Below are 12,399 nucleotides of genomic sequence, written 5' to 3'. Positions count from 1 at the left end.
GAGGTAATTACTCTGGAACGCTTCAACGGATCCCCCTGGTTCTGAGAATATTTTTTCATGACATATTGTACTTTATGATTGTGGTAAAATTTCTTTGATATCACTTGTGTTTATTTGTGAAAAAAAGAGATATTTGGCGAAAATTTTGTAAATTTCGCAATTTTCAAAATTTGAATTTTTATGCCCCTAAATCGGAGAGATATGTCACACAAAAAAAGTTAATAAATAACATTTCCCATATGTCTACTTTACATCAGCACAATTTTGGAACCCAAATTTATTTTTATTAGGGAGCTATAAGGGTTAAAATTGACCAGCGATTTCTCATTTTTCCAACAAAATTTACAAAACCATTTTATTAGGGACCGCATCACATTTGAAGTCACTTTGAGGGGTCTTTATGACTGAAAATACCCAAAAGTGACACCATTCTTAAAACTGCACCCCTCAGTGAATCGGGTCATCATGGCAACATCCGGGAAGCCGCAGCACACATTGCTGGACGCCGGCAGGAGAGGTGACTATCCCGATCACCTCCCCTTGCCCCCGCAATGCTGCGAACGACTTCGATCGCAGCATTGCGGGGGTTAATGTGCGGGACCTCTCCCAGCACATAGCACCGGGTGTCAGCTGTGACAATCAGTTGACACCCGGCGGCGATCACGCCCGCACAGCCTGTGTGCGGGCGCGATCGCAAAGATGTACTAATACGTATCAGGCTCTTAAGTCCCAGGGCGCAGATACGTATCAGTACGTCTTGGGCTTTAAAGAAGTTAAAATTATGTGAAAATGGGAAAAGTCACAAAACTTTGCAACTTTTCAAGAGCTTTATGCCAGTTTTCTGGCAAAAACACTGGTGAATCGGGTTCATAATCTCTAATCCTTTCAGCTCCCTTTAATTAGACTACTTTCAACAAACTAATTATAAGTATTGGGTCTGGGTTTTTTTTTAATGCTTTTAAAATAATTGTAAATATTTTCAACCCCCTTTTGTTATAAGGATTTCCCAAAAATTAGCTAATCATAGGTTGTCCTGCATTCGTGACAGTGATTGACTGCGCGGTCACTTGGAAGTTTACATTGGCATCACTACAGGGCCGGTAAAGAAGGACTGTCAGGGACCCCCAGAGTGTGGTAAAATGCGCCAACTAATTCATAATTCATTTAATTCTCACACAATATACTAAGTTAGTGTAAGTCTACAAAAAAGCAACAAAACTTGGTGCTAAAAAAATTGAGCATAACTTTTTGAAAAATGAACCAGGTTATGCCAAATCTTACATATTTTGTGACTTTGTGATCAGTTATCAACACAAATATTTTACTTAAATTACCAGATCGATGGATAAGCATTGGGACTTTTCCCTAAATCTCTCCAAAACATCACCGCTTATAGAAGACCACCCTCATATCCAGATCAGATTTTCTGTGAGAGATGCCCAGATTCACAATATAGTATGCATACTGGCCATCTATGAGAAGCCCACCCCAATGGAAGTCCAGTTATTAAAGAGGATTTTACTGTTTATATAAGGGGCAGACAATGACAGTGAAGGGCCCTTAATCAGGACTTCTGATCTGGGCCCCCCACCCTCCATCAGGCACCACCTACATATACATTTCCATGTATATTTATATTAGGCACACATATAAAATTTGCACATGCTAATACTCTATACACATTTTAGCGTATGCATATACATAGTGCACACAAACATAAAATACGGACATACACATAAGATGCACATACACAGTATAGAGTCCCGGTAGTCCTCATAGTTTTAAGCATGGACCCTGGCAAATTGTAGACGGACTTTTATTGTTCATGGGCTTTAAGGGAGAGAGGCTTCCTTTGTGGAGGACACTCATGAATGCCATTCATTTGCAGTGTACACCGTGTCGTGTCATGGAAAACACTCGACCTGGTTTGGCTTTCTACTTCTTCAGCTAGTAACATAGTTTGTAAAGCCGAATAAAGACTTGAGTCCATCAAGTTCGACCTGTTAGTTCTGTAATTGCTAAAGTTGATCCAGAGGAGGGCAAAAACCCCAAATGATTTGGCCAATCTTCACCTGAGGAAAAATTCCCTCCCGACTCTGAAACCAGCAGTCAGAATAAATCCCTGTATCAACCTACTATTTTATTTTATTTTTAAGTATATGCTGAAATCTGCCTGGTATCTAGAAATGCATCCAGTTCCCGCTTGAACTGGTGTATTGAATCCGACATAACCGTCTCCTCACTCAGTGAATTCCATATTCTCACTGCTCTTACCGTAAAGAACCCCTTCCTATGCTGGTGCTGAAACCTTTTCTCTGCCAGTTTTAGTGAGTGCCCTCTTGTTACCGTAATATCCCTCCTTTTGAACAAATCCCGGGCAAGATCTCTATACTGTCCCCTAACATATTTGTACACATTTATTATGTCCCCCCTCAACCTTCTCTTTTCCAGGCTGAATAGTCCTAGTTTTGCCAACCTCTCTGGGTATTGCAGTCCCTCCATTCCCTTTATTAATTTTGTTGCCCTCCTTTGTACCTTTTCAAGCTCATTTATATCCTTTCTACAGTGCCTACAAGTAGTATTCAACCCCCTGCAGATTTAGCTGGTTGACACATGCGGAATTAACTTGGCATTGTGACATTTGTACTGTAGATCAGCCTGGAAGTGGGAAATGTACTGCAGCAAATTTTGTTTTTGTTTTTGTTTTTTTGTTTTTTTTTTAAATGTTAAAAGTTAATTCAGAGTGTCATTTATTATTCAACCCCTCAAACCACAAGAATTCTGTTTGGTCCCCCAAAAGTATTAAGAAGTAGTTCAGGCACCAAGAATAATGAGCTTCACATGTGTGGATTAACGATCTCTTTTGTCAACCTTTTCTGACTATTTAAGACCCTCCCCAAACTTGTGAACAGCACTCAGACATGGTCAACATGGGAAAGACAAAGGAGCATTCCAAGGCCATCAGAGACAAGATCGTGGAGGGTCACAAGGCTGGCAAGGGGTGCAAAACCCTTTCCAAGGAGTTGGGCCTACCTGTCTCCACTGTTGGGAGCATCATCCGTAAGTGGAAGGCTTATGGAACTACTGTTAGCCTTCCACGGCCAGGACAGCCTTTGAAAGTGTCCTCCCGTGCCGAGGCCAGGCTTGTCCGAAGAGTCAAGGCAAACCCAAGGACAACAAGGAAGGAGCTCCGGGAAGATCTCATGGCAGTGGGGACATTGGTTTCAGTCAATACCATAAGTAACGTACTCCACCGCAATGGTCTCCGTTCCAGACGAGCCCGTAAGGTACCTTTACTTTCAAAGCGTCATGTCAAGGCTCGTCTACAGTTTGCTCATGATCACTTGGAGGACTCTGAGACAGACTGGTTCAAGGTTCTATGGTCTGATGAGACCAAGATCGAGATCTTTGGTGCCAACCACACACGTGACGTTTGGAGACTGGATGGCACTGCATACGACCCCAAGAATACCATCCCTACAGTCAAGCATGGTGTTGGCAGCATCATGCTGTGGGGCTGTTTCTCTGCTAAGGGGCCTGGCCATCTGGTCCGCATCCATGGGAAGATGGATAGCATGGCCTACCTGGAGATTTTGGCCAAGAACCTCCGCTCCTCCATCAAGGATCTTAAGATGGGTCTTAATTTCATCTTCCAACAAGACAACGACCCAAAGCACACAGCCAAGAAAACCAAGGCCTGGTTCAAGAGGGAAAAAGTCAAGGTGTTGGAGTGGCCTAGTCAGTCTCCTGACCTTTACCCAATTGAAAACTTGTGGAAGGAGCTCAAGAATAAAGTCCACATGAGACACCCATAGAACCTAGATAACTTGGAGAAGATCTGCATGGAGGAGTGGGCCAAGATAACTCCACAGACCTGTGCCGGCCTGATCAGGTCTTATAAAAGACGATTATTAGCTGTAATTGCAAACAAGGGTTAATCCACAAAATATTAAACATAGGGGTTGTATAATAATTGACCCACACTTTTATGTTTAAAATTTAATAAAATTCAACTGAGCAACATAACTTTTTGGTTTGTAAGATTTATGCTTCTGTTCATAAAACCTACTCTCGTTTGCAGTTTGAAGGCTCTAACTTATTTGCATCTTATCAAACCAGCTAAATCTGCAGAGGGTTGAATACTACTTGTAGGCACTGTATATATTGGGGCCCATAACTGAGCACAGTATTCCAAGTGTGGTCTGACCAGTGCTTTGTACAGTGGAAGAACAATGTTCTCATCCTTTGCAGCTATACCTCTTCTGATACATCCCATTACCCTGTTTGCCCTTACAGCAGCGGCCTGACTTTGGGCACTCCAATTTAGTTTGCTATCAATCAAGATGCCCAAGTCCTTCTCCATCTCTGAATTCCCCAATGATTTCCCATTCAGTGAGTACTGGTGACTTCCATTTTTCCTTCCCATATGTATGACCTTACATTTCTCCTCGTTAAACCTCATTTGCCATTTAATGCTCCACCTACCCAGCTTATCCAAATCCCTCTGTAGGTCTGCACTGTCCTCTTTTGTATTAATTGTTTTACATAACTTTGTGTCATCTGCAAATATAGATATTTTACTATTTATCCCGTTGACTATGTCGTTAATAAAGATATTAAATAACATTGGGCCTAGTACAGACCCCTGTGGTACCCCACTAGTGACGCTTACCCAATCTGAGTATATTCCATTTATAACCACCCTCTGCCTTCTATCCTTTAGCCAGTTAGCTACCCACTTGCAGACATTTTCCCCCAGCCCCATCATTCTCATTTTGTATACCAACCTATTATGTGGCACGCTATCGAATGCTTTTGAGAAGTCGAGATACACGACATCCACTGGTTCCCCCTGATCTACTCGAGAGCTAACCTCCTCGTAGAAGTCAATCAGGTTTGTTTGGCAGGAGCGATTCCTCATGAATCCATGTTGGTTCGGGATTAAAAGATTATTAGCATCAAGATGCTCCGTAATTGCCTCTTTAATGAAGCTTTCAAAAATTTTGCCCACAACGGACGTCAGACTCACCGGCCGATAGTTTCCGGCGTCACTTTTCGCTCCCTTTTTGAATATTGGCACTACATTCGCCTGTCGCCAATCAAGTGGCACAGACCCAGTCTCAACAGAGTCCTTAAATATAAGATATAACGGTCTGTCTATCACATTACTTAGTTCCCTTAGTACCCGTGGGTGTATGCCATCAGGTCCTGGTGATTTGTTTATTTTAATGTTACTGAGGCGTTTCTGTACCCCAGCTTGGGTTAGATTTGTCATACTTAGTGGAGGATTAAGCTTGTCACTTCTCATTTCTCCTGTTAGTTCGATTTCCTTTGTGAAAGTTGTCGAAAAAAAATTATTTAATAGATTAGCTTTATCCTCATCTAATAGCAATGAATTTGCCTGTCGATTTTCTTCTCATCAGAAGATGCTTTTGTTTAGATGTTAACTTCCATCTGACTGATAAGAAAAGCTTTGCTGATCTTCTTGTAGACTTCACATTTTTTGTAAAGAAATTATTTTCTTTCTCAGAAATGTCTTGTGACATTTCTCTTCTATGTGGTGCCACTTACCCTTCTCATCAGAGGACGCTTTTGTTTAGGTGTTAACTTCCATAGTCGGCCTGGACGTCTCTGTAAGATGGTTGCAGTTCCATCTTTGTTATAGTTTTGCATCACTTTTGCTACAGTATTCTGACTGATAAGTAAAGTTTTGCTGATCTTCTTGTAGACTTCACTTTTATTGCAAAGAAATTATTTTCTTTCTCAGGTTTTGTGACATTTCCCTTCTATGTGGTGCCATTGCTGATAGCATGAAATGGGAAGGAGTTTTCTTTATTAAGTAACTTCCTTTTACAGACACCTGTCTGCTGGACATCTGTTTAATGAATAATTACACTTACCTGTGGTTCAGTTCTTGTTAATTAGAATTTTGTTGTCTAAACTTAGCTTTTCTCTTAAGACTGTTACTGGGATGTTCTCATTTTTGAAACATGATCTTGAATGAGTTTGTTAAGAAAATTACTTTTTTGGGGTCTGCAAAATACCAAATCTTGTTTGCATTCAATGGCTCAAATTTGCGAGAGTATTTTGTAGTATGGTATCCCATATAAAATGATGATTCTGAAAGGAAACTACAGGTTTGCTGACAAATCTATTTGGGTGTACTGATTTATGCTAAACACTGTATATATATATATATATATATATATATATATATATATATATATATATATATAAACCTTATAAGTTTGGTATCACAGTAATCGTACTACTGACTCTGAATCATTTTGTCAGTTTGTTTTTACAACACAATACACACTGTAAAATGAAGGAACCCAAACCTGGCATTTTTTCTCATTTTTCAACACATTATATGATAAAATGAATGGTGTTGTTCAAAACTACAACACTAAGCGTCAGCACACTGTGATTTGCTGATCTGTAAGATGCGTTCTTTGTGCTGTGAAAATACACAGCTGTGATATCTCACCAAATATTCATAGTGGGAACTTAAAATTATGTTTTTCTGCCATGATTAAGGATGGTTTGGATGTATGAAACATGTTGACCTTTTATTTCTATCTTTGTGGAATTAAGGCTGCATGAACCAGTCACCAACCATTATCTGTATATGTACAAATATTAAGTGCTACTGAGTGCTGTAGGAAAAACTTAGAATAGTGAGGTGATTTGATAGTCCTGCCACAAATAATCTGTTTCTGCTGCACACTTAAAATCTCTGATAGTGGGAATGAACCTGATTGCCTGCAGTAGTGCACTCCTGAGAGCTGGTGCAGCAGAGAAAATGTCTTGGACATGAGAGTGGGAGGTCCTGATTATGGAGGATGTTAATCTTAGCTCATTGGGGTGTAGATATGGTAGAGATGCAGGACTGTGCAGCAGTGTGGAGAGGTTTGTGGATGAGTGTAATGACTGGTACAGGGTGGAGGCACCAGTGTAACTGCTGGACAGAAATATGAGACTGACTGCTGCATTAAGGATAATGAGAAATACATTTAGTGAGAAGAAGAGCAATTAGTGAGTTACAAGTATTTGTGAATTCAAGACAAAAAGGAATCAGAGCAACAGTAACAGATTTTACTTTTTTTTAATTAATAATGGGATGAATAAAATCGTGAACATTATCAATAGACTAAATCAAAGTCAGGAAGATAGCCGAGGTCAGATACCAGGTGATCAGTAAATGACAAGTCAGACGAGCAGTATGAATACCGCGGAGCCCGATGACAGAGGTGTTACTGAAACTTGTCCAGGTTGACCAGTCAGAAGGCCACAGGTAGATGGTGAAGGTCCTTCTATACAGCTCCAGCAGTGATGATGGATCTGCTGGACTTCAGGGCGCTGGATGCTTAGGTGTCCCGTCTTTTAGATGGTTTTAGGGCAACAGTGACAGCATGCAAATGCGCAAGCAGCCCTGGATAATCCACGCCGGCAGGATGATAAGATCCGGCGGAAGATGGAACCTATGAGAAGAGAAGTAAATATAATGTAAGTGATGGGACTCCATATTACATGATAATGCTGTGCAGTCACTGTGGCCGGACGGCAGAGGAATATTATCATACAGAGGTCAGGGGTCATTGTCAGCAATCATACATGTGACAATCCCATCACTGACAGATGACATCTACTCCACATGAATTATTCTCACTGACATCACACAACATGGAGCTGATTCTCAAACTTACCTCGTCTCTTTTTCCCATTTTTTCCATTTTCTGAGTTTTGTTGCTCCATACTCAGATTTATTGCCGATTTTCTTTCTTCATGAGATGGAAATTCTGATGAAAAATTAAAAAAAAAAATCAGTAACAATATATTCTTATAGGATCTGCTTTGTCATAATATGGATAACATAAGAGACCTATAGTATTGTATAAAACCATGTGGGAATATTTGAGCCTTGAAGTCAACATTCACATTGCTGGTGCTGTAGACATGTACATACCTGGCAATGGGGACGAGGGTGGCAAGATGGTAACAGCATCGTCTGTATTACATACAGGAACAGATACTTTCTGCCTGTTTGAAGAAGAAAAACATGTAAATCTCAAGTAAACTCCGTATAAAAGGGGTTGTCTCACTAGAAGAACACCGACTATAAGGCCTAGTAGGACATATGACTGTCATAGTGGGGAAGGTCTTCTGCTCAAGACTACCTTTTATAGAGAGCTGAGAGGAAAACAACTACCAAGAATGGCCGGCATTTCATACTACATCTCTCCTACAGTGAGGACAGCACTAAAAGTGCATGACCGGCCACAATTATGGGCTGTTATCTCCAACAATTCTGAAAGCTGAAAGCACAATGACCCATAACCATGGGGCGGTGGATGCTGCATTTGATATTATGGTATTTATGTACTATATTTGGTGTTGTGCACATATATCAGCCTGGAGCTCCCAGTAATGACCCCATAATCTACTCACATTTCTGAGATGTTTGTGTTGGACACTCTGTACACTCTGGAGGGGCCTTGGGATCCTCGTTGTTCACCATCCCATTAGTGGTGGTAGAGTGCTAAATGTGGATAACAATAAGTTATTAAATATACATACTTTTTAATTTTATACATACTTTTCTTGCACATATTTTGGATTTATCGATCACATACTTACTTTAGAAAGCCTCTCAGAAGATGATGATGCAAATATTCGGAAGATAAAGTTCTCATCGTCCTCACTTGTGCCCTCCTTATCCTCTGAGACCAGATGGTTGTTTTCATCAGAGTGATCTACAAGACATAGGTAAGGAAGGATTGTTAGAGGGTGTCAGTATAACACAGTCGCTATATCTCACTAGGTTACTAGATGATACAACGTAATATACAGAATACATGAAAAAAAACTCCTGTACAAAATTAGGGAAATGGGGATACAGTACGAACCCATGGTCAACATAGCTGAGATCCATGAAACATGGATAACATAGTAGACCAGAAAAACCATGTGGAAATATTTGAGCCTTGAAGTCAACATTCACATTGTTGGTGCTGTAGACATGTACATACCTGGCAATGGGGACGAGGGTGGCAAGATGGTAACAGCATCGTCTGTATTACATACAGGAACAGATTCTTTCTGCCTGTTTGAAGAAGAAAAACATGTAAATCGTAAGTAAACACAGTATAAAATGGGTTGTCTCACTATAAGAACACTGACTATAAGGCCTAATAGGACATATGACTGTCATAGTGGGGAAGCTTTTCTGCTCAAAACTACCTTCCATGGATCAGAACACAACTACCAAGAATGTCTGGCAAGTAATACTACAGCTCTCCTACAGAGTAGGCAGTGCTAAAAATGCATGACCTGCCACAATTATGGGCTGTTATCTTCTGCATTTTCTGAAGCCAAGAGTACAATGACCGTTAACCATGAAGCGGTGAATGCTGCATTTGATATTCTGATATTTATGTCCCATATTTGGTGTTGTGTACATAGATCAGCCTGGAACTCCCAGTAACGAAGTAATGACCCTTTCTAATCTACTCTCATTTCTGAGATGTTTGAGTTGGTTTCTGGTGTATACTCTGGAGGGGCATTGGGATCCTCATTGTTCACCATCCTGGTAGCGATGATACAGAGCTAAATACGGATAAAAATAAGATATAAAATATTTTTTTTATGTACTTTTAGAGTTTTTTTTAAATCTTTTTTACATATTTTGGATTTATTAATCAGATACTTACTTTACAAAGCTTTTCAGAAGATGACGTAAAATTTTGGAAGTCAAGGCTCTCATTGTTCTCACTTGTGCCTTCCTCATCCTTTGAGACCAGATGTTTGTTTATATCAGAATGATCTACAAGAAATAGGTAATAAGTCACAACGGTCACATATAAACTTCCTATATTCACAATGTATCGCACAAAAAGCTCCAGCTGAAGCAGCCCAGCTTCAAAGGAAGATACATAAACTAGTAAGTAAAAGAATAAACTTTATTTCCAAATTTTTTTTAAAACCAAAAATTAATTAAGAATAGTTAAAAAACAGAGACCTTCGGGTTCCATCCAACAACATGGTACATATAAAACAGGATACACTGGTTAAGAAACCCCAGACGGTGTTCCCAAAATAGATGCAAATTTAATTGTATGGCATAGCCCTATTAAATCATCTTATGACAGCCAAGAAATAACAAGGTAGATAAACCCAAAATTGGAGGCTAAATTGCTACGCTAGATTACTGCGCTATACTTAGTTACTTATCTCAAACATGAAAAGTGCAAAGTGCTTATATAAGGGAAGTCCCTTTGTTATGAGTTGAGACAGCTTGATGTAAGGCAATAGATGATAAGTGGCAAGAAGGACTCAATGATTTACATATGTACTCACATGAGGAGGGATGGAACCTACCCCGACGACGCCGTTTCCCAAAAGTGCTTCTTCCAAGGGGGCGTGTGTGCATGTGCAAAGTGTCTTGTTTAATTCTGGTGGTAATCAGCTGTTTAGAAGGAGTGATTATGGAGTACCGCGGCGCGTGCGCTTACTACTAGGACTTCCGTTTCAAACCAAATTGACTTCCGGGGTATAGCGCTTGACACGCATGCGATGGAACGCATCAGTGTCTATCGCGCATAGCCGGAAGTCAGACGGGTCCATTCGTGCGCACGCGCACTCTCCATATTAAAATCCCCATATAGAGGTAACGTAGTTGGAGGGGGGCATGTCTATCAGGGCATTGCGGCTGTAACTGTTTTGTCTGAACGGGGGACACTAGAGAAGAAAGAAAGGCATGAACAATTAAAAAAAGATAAATAGCTAAAGCGAAGTAATGAAGTGAAACAGTGTCGAGTAAAGACAATATGTATAAAGATCATATATGGATGTTAATATACATGTGAAAACAGTGTTGAGTAAAGACAATATGTGTGAAAATCATAAATGAATGATAATATACAGACAATAATTCAATAATACTACAAAAATAGGAAAATAATAATGATAATAAGAAAAGGTGAAGGTGAAAAAAAATTAAATAATAAATAAAACAACAATTAATACAGTGCAAAATATATTACAGAAGGAAAATATTCATAATAAAAATGAGTTGCAAAGTCCAAGATAGATATTATTTCTTAAATTCATGTGTTTTCTTATTCTTTATCTTCCTATTATGAAAAAAACAAAAACCCAGGGCTGGGGAGAGACAACTTCAGACACCGCAGCAAATCTCCAGACATCAAATAGGGGATCCACAGCAAGACTGTACCCACAGAAAGAATCAGCAATGAGTACTGGAAAGTAAGTACTAAAGTTAAAACCATATAAAAACACAGAAGACATACACAATAAAATGGTACCTCACTAGAGGAAAAAGAGATGGTACGGGCAGTATAGCTTATTATAATGAGGTAATAAGTAATTGATAAATAAATAAAGTGATATAAAAGGGTGGTAGGAAAAACAGCCAGTATAAAAGTAAGAAATATAACTATAAGAAGGCAGAGAAACCAAATTGTTCTTTAGGCCTTGAGGTGAAACAGTACCCAATCTGAAAATCCATTTGCTTTCGAGTCTAGCAAGGGCCTGACCCAAATCACCACCCCTACTTCCCATGTCAATCTGGTCGATCCCCTTTATTCTCAACCCTCTGGGATCACTATTGTGGAATATTTTAAAATGTCTGGGGAGAGTTCGTAGACCAGATATGTCATCCATATGAATCGACTTCTCGATGTCCAATATGTGTTCCCGAGTCCTTACCTTAAGCTCACGAGTGGTGAGACCGATGTAGACTTTTTTACACGGACACTCGACATAATAAATGACACCCTTAGAATCACAAGAGAGGGTTTTCCTAATTTCATAAATCCTACTATTGTCATAATTTGAAAATTCAGTACTGTTGGTCATGTTTCTACAGGCCTTACATCTACCACACTTGGTAAAGCCAAATTTTTTTCTCATGGATCCAGTAGCGCATTGATCCCTCTCATAGTAGCTATGTACCAAGGAGTCCTTAAGATTCCTCGATCGCCTAGCCACTGCTATAGGTTTGGGAGGTAAAATTTTCTGCAGAATTGGATCGGTCAGGAGTATGTTCCAGTGTTTCTTCAGGATGGACATAATCTCTGGCCATAGGACATTGTAGTCAGATATAAATCTGACTACTTGCTGGTCATTCTCCCTTCGGCTTTTAGTCCCAAATAGCAGTTGTTCTCTGTTAGAGCTAACTGCTTTTTGATATCCAGTTTTGATATTCCTATGGCTGTATCCGCGATCCTTAAAACGCCTAATGAGATCCTGAGAGTGTTGAAAAAAGGACGCTTTATCGGAACATATCCTTCTTATTCTAAGAAATTGTCCTGTGGGTATCCCCCTAATTGTAGAGGGAAGATGGGAGGAAGAACTATGCAGCAAGGAATTGGTAGC

The sequence above is a fragment of the Phyllobates terribilis genome, unplaced genomic scaffold, assembly GCF_046119375.1.
Source record: "Phyllobates terribilis strain yellow unplaced genomic scaffold, ASM4611937v1 Scaffold_600__1_contigs__length_992639, whole genome shotgun sequence".
Lineage (NCBI taxonomy): Eukaryota > Metazoa > Chordata > Amphibia > Anura > Dendrobatidae > Phyllobates > Phyllobates terribilis.
Note: the sequence above shows the minus strand (reverse complement) of the source record.